Source organism: Cibotium barometz, chromosome 4, assembly GCF_041138505.1.
Source record: "Cibotium barometz isolate CiBa-2024 chromosome 4, ASM4113850v1, whole genome shotgun sequence".
In the NCBI taxonomy this organism is placed as follows: domain Eukaryota; kingdom Viridiplantae; phylum Streptophyta; class Polypodiopsida; order Cyatheales; family Cibotiaceae; genus Cibotium; species Cibotium barometz.
Genome location: NC_141049.1, coordinates 56484889 through 56501959, shown reverse-complemented (window position 1 = coordinate 56501959; position 17071 = coordinate 56484889). Strand labels below are relative to the sequence as shown.

The following is a 17071-nucleotide window of genomic DNA, read 5'->3' as shown; positions in this document are numbered from 1 at the left end:
TGCCATTGCATTGAGACATGATGTGAGCAGTGAGAGTAGTGTTGTGGATAAAGGAAAGAAGAAAGTGGAAGGTATTGGCATTGGTACTACAGGTTATGATTCATCAATCTCAAAAAGCCTTGATGAGGAATTGGGGATTCCAAAAATAAGAACTTCAGGTGTTAGGAATGACAAGTATGTTCCACTACATGTGTTAGAGAACATGGAGCTCGTAGTGAGCCACAACCACCAGTGAGGAGATCACAGAGAGTGAGATACCTAGTACAGAGACTGACATACAGTGGTTATGCTACGCATTATGCATATATGACATCAATGGTAAAGCATGTAGAACCTTTGTGTTTTGAAGAGGCTATTGGCAAGGAGACATGGGATAGAGCCATGGATGAGGAGATGGATGCCTTGGTGCACAATGACACGTGGGATTTGGTAGATTTGCCAGATGGCAAGAATGTGATTGGTTGTAAATGGGTTTACAAAGTGAAGTGTAAATCAGATGGTTCAATAGAGAGGCATAAAGCAAGTTTGGTTGCAAAAGGATATGCATAGACACATGGTTTGGATTATGATGAGACATTTAGCCCAGTGGCTAAGATGGCTATAGTTAGGTTTGTGATATCTATGGCCGCTTCTCGTGGATGGAATCTATTTCAAATGGATGTGAAGAATGCCTTCCTCAACGGTGAACTACAAGAGGAAGTATTTATGGAACAGCGAGAGGGGTATGTACACCCTAAGTATCCCAGACGTGTATGTAGATTGAAGAAAGCATTGTATGGTTTTTAAAGCAGACACTAAGAGCTTGGAGCGACAAAATAAGCAAGTATCTTATGAGCATTGGTTTTCATATGGGTTACTTAGATTCTTCACTTTATGTGAAGAAGACACAGAATGGATTGGTTGTGATAGTCATTTATGTGGATGACTTGATTGTGAGACAGGTGATCATGGGAAAGACATTGAGGATGTGAAGACATCTTTAAGAACACAATTTGATATGAAGGATTTGGGTGAACTCAGATTATTTCTTGGTATTGAGGTGATCAGGACATCTCATGGTACATGGCTGGTGCAAAGGCAGTATGCCTTAGACATGTTAACAAAGTATGGAATGACAGGTTGTAAGCCTATGATGACACCTTTGGAGCAGAATATGAAGCTTATGGGCTGATTTGGGTGAGGAACTGCAAGATGTCACCATGTATAGGAAAATGGTTGGTAGTCTTATCTACTTGACTATTATGAGGCCGGACTTATGTTATGCTGTTGGACTAGTGAGTCAGTTTATACAGAGTCCCAGGAAGCCTTAATTGGATGCTGTTAGGAGGATTATGAGATATGTGAAGACCACTGCCCATTATGGTCTATTTTATGAGTTAGGGAAAGAGTTGAATGTGTGGTTGCATAGATGCAGATTGGGTAGGAAGTTCATATGACAAGAGATCTACTAGTGGGTATGCGTTTAGCATTGGGAGTGCTGCAGTGAGTTGAAGTAGTAAGAAGCAACCCACAGTTGACTTGTCTAGTACAGAGGTAGAGTATAGAGGTGCAGCTATGGTCATATGTGAGGTGATGTGGCTGAAAAAACTACTTGGTGATTTGGGTCAGCATTGTGATGATGGAGTTGTCATACACTGTGACAACATGAGCAGTATACAATTGGCTAGTAACCCTATCTATCATGCGAGTTGTCATACACTGTGACAACATGAGCAGTATACAATGTTAAGAGATATAATCGTGGTGTTGTGTTATGTGGGAAAGCACCCTAGAGGTGCAAGATATTGTGTGTATGTGTGTATGTGGGAAAGCACTCTAGAAGTGCAAGATATTGTGGTGAGATGGAATGCCACATGTAATATTGCATGGTGTGTGAGAGTTGACCAAAAGAAGTGGAAAAGGAGTTGCCACATGGATGATGATGTGTAAAGTGGGATAAGGCTAGAGAGCCTATATCATTGTATGGTTCATGGAGAATGTAATACAAGGGAATAGTGTTGAGTGTGCAATCTCTCTCTCTCTCTAGTCATGGAGTTTTTAGTGTGGTTTAATCCACCTTAATCTTATGCTTAATCTATCTCCTTCACCATGACCAATCCCATTTCTAGAATCTTAACATGGTATCAGAGCCAAATGGGCTCTTGGTCATGGGTGATTATTTTGTGTTTGAGCATGGAAAAATGCTCAATGTATAAGGGTTGCTTGATGGGATGGAAGAATCCCAAGGTTCTTTGCTTCCAAGCAAAGAGTGGAGGAGGTGCATGCTTGTCAAAATGATGGCAAGTGAGATGGTGAACTCAATGGAGTTCACATGTGTGTGCATCAAGAAGAGGATGCACTTGTGAATGTTTGCTCAATGAAGGAGAGCAAAGAAGGGGATGGAAACCTTGGCAGTTTCCACATGTTTATGCACCTATGGTTTCAAGAGAAACCATTTGAAGAAAGCACCCTTAATGTTTTGCATGCAAAGAAGGGGAGCATGTAGACTTTGATAAGCTCATTTGTGAGCACGATAACCATTGAATGGTATAAAAAAACCTCATGAGGGAGGTTTTATTGAGGCAAGCAAGCTTGTCAAAGGTAGAAGGCAAGCAAGTTCAGAGCCAAATGGGGAGCCCTTGAAGGCCATTGGCTATGCGTGAACCTCATTGAATAGGTAAACGAGGCAAGGTGACAGTAACATCAGAGGAAGCTGTAAAAGACAAATTGGATACATCATGAAGGCACTAGAAACATTGTAGATGGAGGCACTTAAACCTGTGTACATCTCAGGACTGAGAAGAAAACTGCAATGCTCACTACGATGAAAGCTGCAGACAAGGATAGAGAGACCATAACCGTAATAAGTACCCCATTCAACAACATTGAAGACCTCAGCCCTGCCAATGAGTAGAGAGAGTTGGAGGTACAGGCTCTCTAGCACAGTAGTAGTAGGCCAACATTACTACAACTAAGCAAGCGTCACCAGCAGTTTGAAAGGCAGCAAGACCGGCAACATTACCGAGTTGCAGAGAAAACAAGCACAGTAGGCGGTGCAGAGAAGAATCTCGAGAGTCAAATTTTGGAGGCAGGACCAAAGATAAGAAACGACAGAGAAAGGACAGTCATGATGGTAGAGATCCAAGGAGGCGAGGTCGTCATGAAAGCTTGGAAGCAACAGAGCGTTTGAGAGCAAAGCGTGGAGGAAGATAACCGCGTGATGTGGAGCCCATTACACAGGACGCATGAGTAGGCCTTGAGCTGGCAGCGCATACAAGGGTGTAGCGTGTCAGATGGCAGTGAAGACACAAGTTCTTTTTCACGCCAAAGAAGAGGCAGCAGCCGACTGCCGAGATGTAGCTCTGACTCCTGAGTGGCGAGACAGAGCACAAAGATGAAGTTGAAGAGAGCATTTTGCAGAGGCACAGTGGGGCAGCCTCTACACCACACAAAAAAAAAAAACGACGGCCACAACATTTATTTTAAAAGGCATTATATGAAAATTATAAAGCCTTGTTCACATGCTTTTGAAAGGCATTATTCACACACAAATAATTTCCAAAGTTTTTTTTGAAGATGTTCAAACACACATCGAGGGTCCCCTGCCGGGTTGCGACCAATGGATTTGTAATTTTATTTTTCACCCAAATATGATGATGGACAATCGTCCACAAGCCTACGTGCTCAAAACAGAAAAATTTTTGTAATCATCCATGGTATGAGGGTCGCCCTGCCCGAGCTCACCGAGAAGCTCAAAATGGTTGTCGTGTGATGTGTGCAAGAGCGATGCACGTGTGAGGTGCATACGCATGGGTTGGATCCCACCCGAACTTCCATGTTCAAATCGGACTCAGTGGTTCCGCATGAGCGAGTCGGCTCAAAATGGACTAGGTGTCTAAGATGGTAGACACGGGCACACATGTTTGGTTAATGAACACTCCAATGTATCATTGAGGGGGAGTGTTGAGAGGTAGCGGTTGCGGTTGTGCAATGCTACATTGTATGGATGATGGATGATGGGTGAGTTGTTGAACACCTCGATTAAGAGGGGGTGTTAAGAGATATAATCGTGGTGTTGTGTTATGTGGGAAAGCACCCTAGAGGTGCAAGATATTGTGTGTATGTGTGTATGTGGGAAAGCACTCTAGAAGTGCAAGATATTGTGGTGAGATGGAATGCCACATGTAATATTGCATGGTGTGTGAGAGTTGACCAAAAGAAGTGGAAAAGGAGTTGCCACATGGATGATGATGTGTAAAGTGGGATAAGGCTAGAGAGCCTATATCATTGTATGGTTCATGGAGAATGTAATACAAGGGAATAGTGTTGAGTGTGCAATCTCTCTCTCTCTCTAGTCATGGAGTTTTTAGTGTGGTTTAATCCACCTTAATCTTATGCTTAATCTATCTCCTTCACCATGACCAATCCCATTTCTAGAATCTTAACATACAATTGGCTAGTAACCCTATCTATCATGCGAGGACCAAACACATAGAGGTCCATTATCATTTCATCAGGGAGAAAGTATTGGATGGATAGATTGATTTGTCTTATGTGAAGACAAATGGCTGACATATTCACTAAGTCACTTGGGAAGGACAAGTTTGAGTACTTCCGAGACAGGCTTGGAGTACAAGAGATGGATATGATAAGCTTGAGGGGGAGTGTTGAGAAGAAAAGTGTTGATAGCCCCCCAAGCTCATCTTCTTCATCTATGGCTGTCATGGCTGTACATCATGAGCTTGAGAGGGGCTGTTGATATTACAAGCTCAATGATAGCTAGAGCTAGGCACGATATGTGCTACCATGGTAGATAGCAAGATGTGTGTGACAATAAATGGCTGTGTCTAGCTGGCCACAGTGTGTGGACATTAGATAGGGTTATTTGGTGTGTGAACACAACACATTTAGTGTGTGGTGTGTATTTCTCTTCTATTATGCATTGTGTGAGAGTGGATATGGCTTGGAAATGGTTGGAGTTGTGGCTCAGATGACCATGGAAGGTGCGAAGTCCACTCCAACTGTCTGGTCAGGCACTTAGTGTGTAAGGTGTTGTAATCATGGACATGGAGCCGAAGAGTGTGTCTTAAATGAACTCTAGTACGCCATTTGCAAAATGGCCACACATACAACTGAAGCCTGCCGCTACAATGGTAGGAGAGCCCCTCTACAACCGGTGATCCCAGTTCCTGTTGTGGCCACCGTCCAACCTGCCCAACTAATGGCTGCTAGATCCGTACCAAAGATCCCAGTTTTGCCCACGTGGAAATTTACCTCTCCAATAAGGTGACAGTGCTCCAAGGGCTGTCTTCACATGCTTTTATTGCCATGGGGAAGGCCACCGGAAGTCAGGCTATGAAATCTGGAGGAAGCATAGGGCAAAAGTAGAGGGTGCCCAGGCTTTAGTATCTGGCCCACCGACCGTAAATGCCGTAGAAATCCAAGCTCTGGATGAGTAAGCAATAGCCCGGCCAACAACACAGGAGGCCGAATCATCAGCCATGGTGGTGACAAGATCCATGCAACCCAAGACTCCGGAGGCGGTGAAGAAATCGAGCTCAGATAAGAAGGGGAAACAACATGGGGGGTCACCTGGCTGGAACAACATAAAATCCAGATGGAAGTGTTTGATTGGGTGGAAAAGTAGCAAGTCAAAGAGGTGCTACGGAAAAAGGAGCCGAAAAAGCTCAAGTAGAGCTGTCAGCAAGAATCACAATTCAATGTCCCGAAGATGAACTCGAAAGAGGAAGGCAAAATATCCTCACTTGTGGAGATGCAGTGGCCAACTATTTCTTGTTGATTTCCCTCTCAGGGAAAGGAAAGATAGCAGTCTATAATGATAGACCAGTTAGGCAATGCCATGGGAGACATACAGTCACCCACCAGAGTTTTCGGGTAAGAACACCAACTCCCAAATGGTCACGGGGACACATAGAGTACCATTCTATTGAACAAACCTTCACTCTCACTCTCTCTGTTCTCACTCTGCATCACACCACTAACTATCGCACTCACTCTCTCACACATAGACAACATGCTCAGTAAAATAGAGACACTATAGACTTCATCCACATAGTGCAAAGAGTGACACAGAACAATGATGGAATGGCAAGCTTGCTCTCAGTTATGTTCCAGAGGTATTGCAAATTAATACAAAGCAATTTCCCACCAACAAAGACCACCATTATCTGAGTGTCTATCACTATAACAAGCTTCAAGAAACAACTATCAACTATCAGCTCTTAGAGCATACAATCACTTCACACTTCATACAGTACTTCTATCTAAGCATCTATCTCTATTCTTGTCTATCACTGTATCATCCCCCCAGTGACCAGTTTTCCTTTTACACTGAGGCTTCTTGTTCTTGGCTATGCTCTTAGGTGGCTACAGTTTGCCACCTCCACACGTGCGATACTTAGGTGGTGTTCAGGATGTGGGGAGAGTGTCTATCACTATAACAAGCTTAAAGAAACAACTATCAACTATCAGCTCTTAGAGCATACAATGACTTCACACTTCATACAGTACTTCTATCTAAGCATCTATCTCTATTCTTGTCTATCACTGTATCATCCCCCCAGTGACCAGTTTTCCTTTTACACTGAGGCTTCTTGTTCTTGGCTATGGCTCTTAGGTGGTTACAGTTTGCCACCTCCACATGTGTGATACTTAGGTGGTGTTCAGGACGTGGGGAGTGGGTTGCCTGCACCTTCTATCACCACTACTGAGCTGTTGGGCGCAACACCTTGCACACCCCGATGCTTGAGCTTCTACTCTTGAACTAGTTTCCCTAACAAATTTCTCTTTGAATCTTATGAACATTTCCGGGGGAGTATGGTCCGGGATGAATACATCATCCACGTAGGTGGCGTGCTTCTGCATCCTCTTTAATTGACCAATTGATCTTTCAGGTTCTCATTCTCTTTGTGCAGGGCTTGGTTGGCATCATGCAACTTTTGTACCTCAACCAATAGCTCTGCTTGCTCCGTTTTGGGTACTTCGGGGCGACAACATTTTTGTGCTTTCTGTGGCTAGCTCTGCATCAGCCTTTACCTTTGCAAGTTTTGCTTGGAGTCTGGCCACTTCTTCCTTTTTCTTCCCTTAGCTCTAACTTCCATTGTAACCTTGTCTTCTGGGTCTTCTACACCCTTTCTACTACTTGCTTTTCTTCCTCTATTTGCATCTAGAGGGCAGCTCTGTAGTTTTCCCAATCTCCGAGTCCATCATTTCTAAGATGATTCTCATTCTCCATGCAGTGTTGCATTTCTAATTCTAGTGCTTTCAGCTCATTGATGGCGTCCATTTCAAATTTAGCGCTCCTCTCAAGCTTTTGTTTGTACTCATGTGCCTGATCTTTGGCCTTGTCTCGATCTTGGAGAGCCTCTCTCAATATATCTGCATATTCTTTGGAGGGTGTGGCATCCTGCAATTCTTGCTGCAATGCCTTATTTCTTTCAGCTAACTTTTTTGCCTCCTTTTCCAAGTGTTTTTCTTTCCAAGTGGTAGCCTTCAGTGCTTGTGCCAGATTCTGGTCTTCACCTTCCACTTGCTTACCCTTTCCAAAAGTACTTGTTTTGGGGGATTCCTAGCCTACTAGTTGTTGTTACTGTTGCTCCACTCCTTGTTTGCATCATCATCTTTATCTAGGTCATGTATGACATGTTTGCGGTTTACAAGACATGTGTTCATGAATCTCTATCACAGCTTGCAGTGCCTGATCCCACACCTTGCTAAGTATGGCCTTTGCTGTTTTTATCATTGCTACTTTGCAATCTAGTGGTAGGCACGTAACTTCTTCTTCTTCTTGTTTTTTTAGGGCTTGGGCTTCTGATTGTGCTAACTGCCAATGCCGGCCCAGACCTTTTCTGGCTTCCTTGCTCAGCTAATTCTGCATGGAGCCCTTCCACTTAAGCTTGGAGTAGGTGCCTCTCGTCGTCGCTGATGAGGGCTCTGATCTTTCCCTCGCTCAGCTCCTTTGGTTGTACTAGGGCCCTTTCCATCATTGCTATCTTCTTCTGCATCTCCTTGTTTTGCTATGCCATCATCTGTGTGTATTGCTTTCTAAGTCTTTGGCTTTAGTTGTGGCATTTACTAGCATTCCATGTTGTTTATGATTCAAGGTGCACATGTTATTGATTGTGCTTTGGGCCTTCTTCTCATATTCCACCATGGAAGTGAGAGCATGTGAGAGGAAGTTCTGGGCTATAGACATCAACCCTCTATTTGTATGCAGTTGCTAGCTGGGGAGTTCCACCTCCAACTCTCCGAGTAGCTTGAAGCTGTGGCTTCACCCTTCTTGCACTTTCTGTGCCAAGGTTGCCACACCCAAGGCCGCAATTCTGCTGGTATAACCACTTTTACTCTTGTGGGCAGCTTCCCCTTTTGAGCTTCTTCTCTCTTTTTCTATTGTTCTCCTTCATTCCCCTTCTTCTCTTCTTCCTCCTTCCTTGTCTTTTCTTCTTCCTCTTTTTTCTTGACCTCTTCTTCAAGTTTCTTCTTCCTTTCAGCTTCTGCAGTGTGGCTTCTTGCTTCTATCTCTCTTGCAGCACCATTTTTATTTCTTCTTCTGCCCTCTGTTTCTTGACCTCTTCTGGATCAGGAAGCATTTCTTCATCTATTTTTTTCTTCCTCTTTTTGTTGGCTTTCTGGGAAATCTTTTGCCAACCATTCCTCCTCCTCATCATCTATGTCATCCTCAAACAAACTGAAAGTTACATTTGTAGCTTTTGAGGATTCACCTATGATGTTGTTTGACATAGACATCTCCCGTCTGGTGATCCACCGACCTGGCAGCCTAAGCGATTGCCCTTAGGTGCGCATATACTATAGTGGGTTGTTTCTCCTTAGCCCAAGTGGCTGACTTCTTCGCCAGATTTTCTTTGTAAATGGCGGCCTAGTTTATTTTTTCTCCTACTTCTGCTCTGCTCTGAGCAATTTGTATTTTTTATTGGACATATCCTCCATTTTTCCCATAAACATGATGTTCTGCAAGATCAATGTGAATTATTCCTGCCAGGTTTCATCCGCCATGTCCACCTGATGATGCATGTTTCTAATCTTAGGAATTTCTTCCACCCTCACCTTCAAATTTGTGTCTATTTCACCATCCCATTGGGCAATCCCAGTCCATGCTCCACCTACGAGCTGAAACTTTTATAGGCTCCTTCCCCTCTACATACATTGTGTTGGTCTTCAGAAATTGATTTATCAGGTTCCCCCCCCATCCTCGGGGTCCTGCATTTCCTCCCACTGGTGTTCCAATAGTTTTTCAAACCCCCCACACTTCTTTGCCCACTCCTGATGTTCATTCTTACTCATATCGAGGATGACCATGGGCATGTAGAGGCTATTTTTAGGCCTTTTGTCTGGCCTCTAAGACTTGTTGATCTTTGGCATGGTGTTGTCTTCTGAGAAAGTGTTGCAAATGGGTGAGAGAATTGTGAGCAAGAGGGCAGATTGCGAATGTGCATTTGTAGTCTCCTTGGGTTCTTTTTTGCGATGTTGCCTCCTTTTCGGTTCCTTTTTTGGGGTGTTGTCATTTTTAGCTTCTCGATTTTTGAGGTGATGTGACCCTTGATTCATATCATGTCCACCACCTTCGCTTAATGGTATTAAAGTGTCCTTGGTGTCTTCTCGTCTTGCCGTTTGCAAGTGGGGTTTTAATGATGTTGTGACACCTATCCTCCATGCATTTGCTCATGTCAACATCGTGGCCTTTTGAGTTGTTGACATGGACTGGGTTGGCACACACTTGGTCACTTGATTTTTTATTATCTCGACTTTGATTGGTTGCTGAGATCTAAGCTTTTGTGGTCTGGCCACCCTTGTAGATTGGCCCCCCTTCCGTGGCTTTGTGGTTTTCTAAAATTTTTGCATTTACCTCCACTAGTGAGATCATGTCACATCATATACTTCGGACCAGCTCCTAGTCTTCCGCTTCTACTTCTTCCAATGTAGTTACCCCCAGTTGGCCGCCCTTGTATTTTCTCATCCTCAAGCCATTTACTGTCTTTGAAAAAGGTGTGCCATCCAAGTTTTCTAAGGTAAAGGCATTTCGAGACTGACCAGGTCTTTCACCATAAATGGTCCTAACCACTGGATTTTGAATTTTCCAGGGTGAGGTCCCAGCTTAGAATTGTAGACCAATACAAGATCTCCTTTCTCAAAAATTATGTGCTTGAGATGCCTATCTATCCAAGCCTTTCTTCTTGAATGCACTATCTCTACTCTTAGAGAGCTAATTTGCCTTCCTTCCTCTAAGGCTAGGAGTTCTTGTATTCTACGCTCCCGGGATTCTTCCCTAGGCAGCTTCTCTTGAATGGCTACTCTTAGACTAGATACCACAAATTCCATAGGCATAACTGCTTCCAACCGGGTTTGATTTTTTTGCGAGCTTTATTTGGCGAGCTTTTTGGAGATAAGATAGTTTTATGCGAGCTTGTAAGAAAAATGATACATTTTTCTGAGCTTTTATATAGTAAGTATTTATGAAAGAGAAATAAATACATTCACATACATACATACATACATACATACATACATACATACGTACATACATACATGCATATTCTCAAACATCATACATACATGCATATTCTCAAACATACCTACCTACCTACCTACCTTCCTACATATATACATACATACATATATACACACATGTGTACAATACATACATACATGCATGCATGCATACTCCCAAACATATACATGCATGCATACATACATACCTACCTACCTTCCTACATATAAACACACATTTTATGTCAAAGAAACTTAAATATAGGCACAAACATACCTATCTATGTACCTCTCTTCCAATACATACAATTTATGACAAGGATACTTCAACTTTTCATGCATACTCAAAGACCAATATTTATTTCAACACAAGAAAAAACAAGTATACCCGGTTCATTTTTTCTTACAAAAAGATTGAGTTCACATTTCCTTACAAGAAGATATATAGCGTCGCAAGCTACCTACAATAAGACTTTAGAGTATGTGACAGTATACTCCATCCCAAAATATTGGGTTCAAATTTTCTTACAAAAAGACTGACTTCACATTTCCTTACAAGCTTAAGTAGGCACAAACATGAGAGGCTTGATTAAAGCTTAAGTATAGGCACAAAAATCCTTACTTCGAGGACGTGATTTACTGAATCGGTCCACAATGGTCATGTACTATGTGTTCCGAGATCCAAATGTAGTGGGAAGAGGTCCAACAAAGTCCATACTGATATCTTGGAAAGGACCGGCTAGAATTGGCAAAGGGTGAAGTAATCTCGCCTGTTTCGTATGAGGTACCTTCACTTTCTAGCATATTTGATATGCTTGGACATACTGATAGACATCTCGTCTCATCTTTGGTCAATAAAATGATGCCACGATGCCCTCCTATGAGAGAATCATGAGCATCATAGAGAAGTTCATGTCGCTTTTCTTTGAGAATGCACAGCCGGTTCTTGTAAAATAACTTGCAGGTGACCTGGTGCTAACTACAAGCCAATCTAAATTGAGTCCCAAATTCCAAAGAATCCATGTATTATGCCTTCATTCTGTCGAGATCTTTTTCCTGTATTTCAAGCACAATGGTCTCTGTAAATTTCGAATTGTGCCTTTTCGATTGAGAGCATCAGCAATGGGGTTATTTGAGCCAGGGATGTATTCAATCATACCTCCAAACTATTGGAAGATATGACTCCATCTGCCTGTCTGTCACTCCATTGGGCACTAGGCATTGTCTGTAACCATTTCAATGCCTGGTGATTTGTCTTAATGGTAAACTCTCTCCTTTAAAGGAAGTGTTTCCAATGTTTAAGTGTTGTCATCACTCCCAATAACTCCTTGTCATATACAAAATAATTCTTTTCCACATCATTTAATTTCTGGCTGTAGTAAGCCACTGGGTGCCCTTCCTGTTGGAGGACAACTCCTATGGCTAAATTGCTGGCATCAGTGATTATCTCAAAAGGATCATCCCATGAAGCCAATTTGAGGACCGGAGACTATGACACCACTTTTTTCATTGCATGAAATGTCCCAAGTGCTTTGCTCGTGATAGACATTTTTTGACGATGCGTCTTCATGCCCTTGAGCAGATTAGTGAGAGGAGCTGCAAGGTCGAAAAAAATTGTCCATGTGGGTACTATATGCTTGGCAGAGACCCACAAAAGAGTGGATCTCTTGTGCATTCTTGGGAACATCCCATTCCCAAATTTCCCTTGCCCTTTCAGGGTCTAGGCTAATCCTGTTAGAATTGATGACATATCCCAGATAATGGATTTCTCTTACTCCAAATTTGCTCTTTTTTGCATTGATGTAGAGCGCTTTGTCTCACAAAAGTTGCAAGACCTTTTTGATCATGCACATGCTACTCTGCAGTAGTAGAAAAAATGAGTATATCATCTAAAAAGATGAACACGCACTTTTCTATGAGCTCCACAAATACCCGAGACATCATCTTGTTAAATATCGTAGGTGCATTGGTGAGATTGAATGGCATCACTACAAACTCGTAATGGCCATGTTCAGTCCTGAAGGTTGTTTTTGGAATGTCAACTGTGAAGATCCGAACTTGATGATAGATCTATCTTTGAAAAGAACTTTGCACCATTGAGTTGCTCAAGGATATACTCAATCCTGCGCATTGGGAACTAGGAACTTGTGTTAAGAGCCTTGTAGTCCAAGCATACTCATGCGGACTTGTCTTTCTTTTGCACAAACAAGATAGGTGCAACAAAGGGTGAGGATGACGGTCGGATAAATCCAACGAGTAGTTGGGAAAGTTGATGCTCCAGTTCACTCTCAAGTGCCTTAGAAAGGCGATAGGGTAACTTACTCGGTGGTTCTTTCTCGGGGACCAACTCAATGCGATGATCCTCAAGATGACTAGGTGGGAGCTGTGGTGGAAGATTATCCTTTAGCATGATGTCCTGAAACTATGATAGGAGACCATCCAACTTTAGCGTTAATGGGGTTGCTGAAGAGCAGACTGTTGGCTACTACAGACATAAATCAAATTACACTCTCTGATAGCTCATTGGGCCTGGATGTGTGAAATTAGGGGAATACTTGGAATGCTCCAATCCCTGCGAATTAGGACAGGCTTAGGAACACCATCAACAATCGCGACAGTGTCCTCCCTCCAATCAGGAATGGGCACATACTCCCTAAACCACTAAATGCTGAGAATCATATCACACTCCAAAAGAGGTGAGACAATGAAGTCTCGCTGAAATGTGGCCTTTTGAACCATGAATGAGAATTGTTGAGTCTTATGAGAGATCTATGTGCAAAGACCGGGTGTGAACTCGTCTACATCCAATTGATGGGGTATGAGAGTACAAATCTTTTTAGCCAACTGAGGAGAAATGGCATCCTTAGAGCTACCCATATCAAAGAGAACAATGAACTATTGTCCCTTTGCTATGCCATAAGCACGAATGAGGACTTTCTTTTGCTCCTCAACCTGGCCCTCCTGCTTATCGTCAAATACCACTATGGGTACAGCATTTAAGGTGGGCAATAGTTGGATTGCATTTGTGGTTGATGCGGGAGGTGTTGCTGTAGTTGTTGCGGTGGCTATTGTGGAGGCAGAGGCCTTGGTTGCTTGCACAGCCAAGGCGTTTAAGGCGAGCAAGAGTTGGATTGCATTGGTGGTCGATGTGGGAGGTGTTGCTGTAGCTGTTGCGGTGGCTACTGTGGAGGCAGCATAGTAGTTAAAGGTTGTTTGAAACGGGTTTCCTAAAAGATTCAAACACGTATCAAACGGGTTTCATAAAATCAGCCCAAAGTTTCCTACCTACAAGTTTTTGCATGTACAAAATTTTAAATATATATTGTATAAAATATATAAAAATAACACTAAATGCATAGAATACATGGAAACACCAATTGGAAGCCTATAGTCTTTGAGTCACAAGTAAAAAAAACCCTATAATCATCCATCATCTCTTTTCTCAAGGGGGCTGAGAGGGGTGGGGGCGATGGTGAGGGGGAGGAGGGGGCGAAGGTGGAGGTGAAGATGGAGGTGGAGGGCGAGGTGGAGGTGGAGATGGAGGTGGAGGTGGAGGCAGCCAGGAACTACCTCCAGGCAGGTGTGATCTCCCCCCTTGCCCCCCGTTACTCTGGTCAGGAACTACCTCCAGTCAGGTGGGGTGGAGGTGGAGATGGAGGTGGAGGTGGAGGTGGAGATGGAGGTGGAGGTGGAGGTGGAGGGTGAGCTGGAGGTGGAGGCGGCCCAGGCAAGTGTGCCCCCCATTGCTCCGGCCAATCCAGGCACCTGGCAGAGCCGGGGGATGGTCTAGCGCGCAGACCATCCCCCAGCTCTGCCAGGTGCCTGGACTGGCCGGAGCAACGGGGGGTGGAGGTGGCAGCGATGGTGAGGTGGCGGCTAAGAGCTGAGAGACTGGCCGGAGCAACGCGGTGGTGGAGGTGGCAGCGATGGTGAGGAGGCGCAGTGGCATGACAATGGCAGAACGGAAGGTCATAGAGCTAGAGCAAGGATGGGATTTCATGAAGAAAGGGATCAGCAAGCTCATCAATCTCCTGGAAGGCGTGCGGCTGAGAGTTGAGAGACTGGCCGGAGCAACGCGGTGGTGGAGGTGGTAGCGATGGTGAGGAGGCAGCTGAGAGCTGAGAGGGCCGGCGGCGATGGTGAGGAGGGCGGCGGTGGAGGTGGAGTTGGAGTTGGAGGTGGAGGGCGAGGTGGAGATGGAGGTGGAGGTGGAGGCGGTCCAGGCAGGTGTGCCCCCCATTGCTCTGGCCAGCCAGTCCAGGCACCTGGCAGAGCCGGGGAGCGCAGACCATCCCCCGGCTCTGCCGAGTGCCTGGACTGGCTGGCCGGAGCAACGGGGAGTGGAGGTGGCAGCGATGGTGAGGAGGCGGCTGAGAGCTAAGAGACTGGCCGGAGCAACACGGTGGTGGAGGTGGCAGTGATGGTGAGGAGGCGTAGTGGCATGACGATGGTGGAACGGAAGGTCATAGAGCTACAGCAAGGATGGGATTTCATGAAGAAAGGGATCAGCAAGCTCATCAATCTCCTGGAAGGCATACGGCTGAGAGCTGAGAGACTGGCGCGACGGTGGAGGTGGCAGCGATGGTGGAGGTGGCAGCGATGCATACTCATTAAGGTATAAAAACTTATTTTTAATTAGGCTATTTATAGGAGGTATCCTATTTATTAGTTCGCCATTCTCCTATTTAACTTTTATATTTATAGGATGTGGCCTATTTATTAGTCTCGCCAGTGCATTTATAAGAATGTATACATACAATAAATGATGTGTATTCACAAAAACCATGTATACATACCATGATGTGTATTCACAAAAACCATGTATACATACCATGATGTGTATTCACAAAAACAAGTACTCTCTGCATGCAAGTTATATGGAGGTTTTCTTAAGAGTGATGCCCTTGGGGATAGAACTTAATAAGCCTTGTTCACCTTTGGTGGGTTTCATTATCTTCACGCTCTGTGCATGCAAGTTATATGGATGTATTCTTAAGAGTGACGCCCTTGGGGATAGAACTCAATAAGTCTTATTCACCTTTGGTGGGCTTCATTATCTTCATGCTCTACTTGGAGCTAACTTCATCTCATTGCTTACCTCCTTTGATGTGTCCCCATCCCCATTGTTACTTTTATATTAAATCAAAGGTTGCTTATGTTGGATATCAATGCTCTATCCTCAGCATTGTGACTATGCATGTGACACATTGCTCTACTTTATATGCCCAAGCACCCAAAAATGACTAGTTTCGATGCTAGGTAGCTGCAAATTGTTGTGGGATAGACTTGACATTTTGCCAAGTAGTATACATGTAAGTGTGGGTCGATAAGACCACACGCATGGGTAGAAGGAGATCCTCCCAAGAAACCTTATCTTTGGATTGTGGACCCTCAAGTGGAGCCCAAGTGAGAACCTAGATAACCTAGGATAGACTTAGAAGCTATGCTAAAGCCTATGGTCTCTTGTTTAGTCTGTTATAATCCTAGTCACATGATGTGATCATTTCGGTCTATCTAGAAGAATACTACAATTAGACTATGTATAGCTGTACACATGCATTCCTCTTTTTTTTAAAGATAAAGAAGAATTCTACCTTAGGGAATTGTGGTGTAATGGTTAAGTGGGTTAGATAGATTGAATATTTGAATAATATATGGGACTGGATGCTAAATAGAAAAAAATGAGTGGTTGAAATTGGAAAGAGACCAACTTGACATCAAACTGGTGATTTGAAATTAGATAACTAGTGTTTATTTACATGCAAAAGTGGGGGTTGAGTTTAATGGAGGCTATCCCACAACTTGGCATGTCTAGACCCATGAGTTTGCAAAAAGTAAGATATTTCCTTGGCCTCTCTCAAGGCATAAACTAATATACGAAGCTACCATGTATATATATGGTTTTGTAGCACTTTGCTCTACGAAACCATGAAAGTGCTACAAAACCATGTGTATACATGGTTTTGTAGCACTTTGCTCTGAAACCATGTGTATACATGGTTTTGTAGCACTTTGCTACACAAAACATGTCTTTATGCATGCATAAAATAAACTTGTAATCTATCGTCTTCTATGCTATCCACCACAGAGAACCATTTCCTGCACGACTCATCACACATAAGTAAACTATATGCTAAGCATATTGGAATAATGCATTTAGGCTATCCTTATAATCATCGTGAGCCTAGTCATTTAAGATTTGATTTAAGGGCATTACCAAGCCCATTGGGGGAAACCATACGTCATTTGGGTATTACCAAACCCAAGGTAATGACCATCTACAAGGATACACCTAGACATAGAATTAGGGATGGAGAAGGTAAATTCATCACATCCTGAGAATAATGTAGCCAAGACAAAGTTGTCTATCTCTAGGTTGGATACCAAGCACTCTAGCTCTATGGTCTTGCAGAATCTATGGTAAATCTGGTCTATGAGAGAGGTGAGGGTAAGGAGTTCTACTAATCCACTCATCAAAAGGCCCCACAATCTCAAGGATGGTGATTAGTACATAACGACCCCACAATCTCAAGGATGTGGGGGGGTAATACATTGCTTGCATGTTACA

General features: G+C 43.6%; 1 pseudogene; it reads left to right on the top strand.

Moving 5' to 3' along the window:
* The window catches only part of LOC147639423 (uncharacterized), a 31189-nt pseudogene extending 17487 nt beyond the window's left edge, over positions 1-13702 (top strand).
* The last annotated feature ends 3369 nt before the right edge of the window (positions 13703-17071 follow it).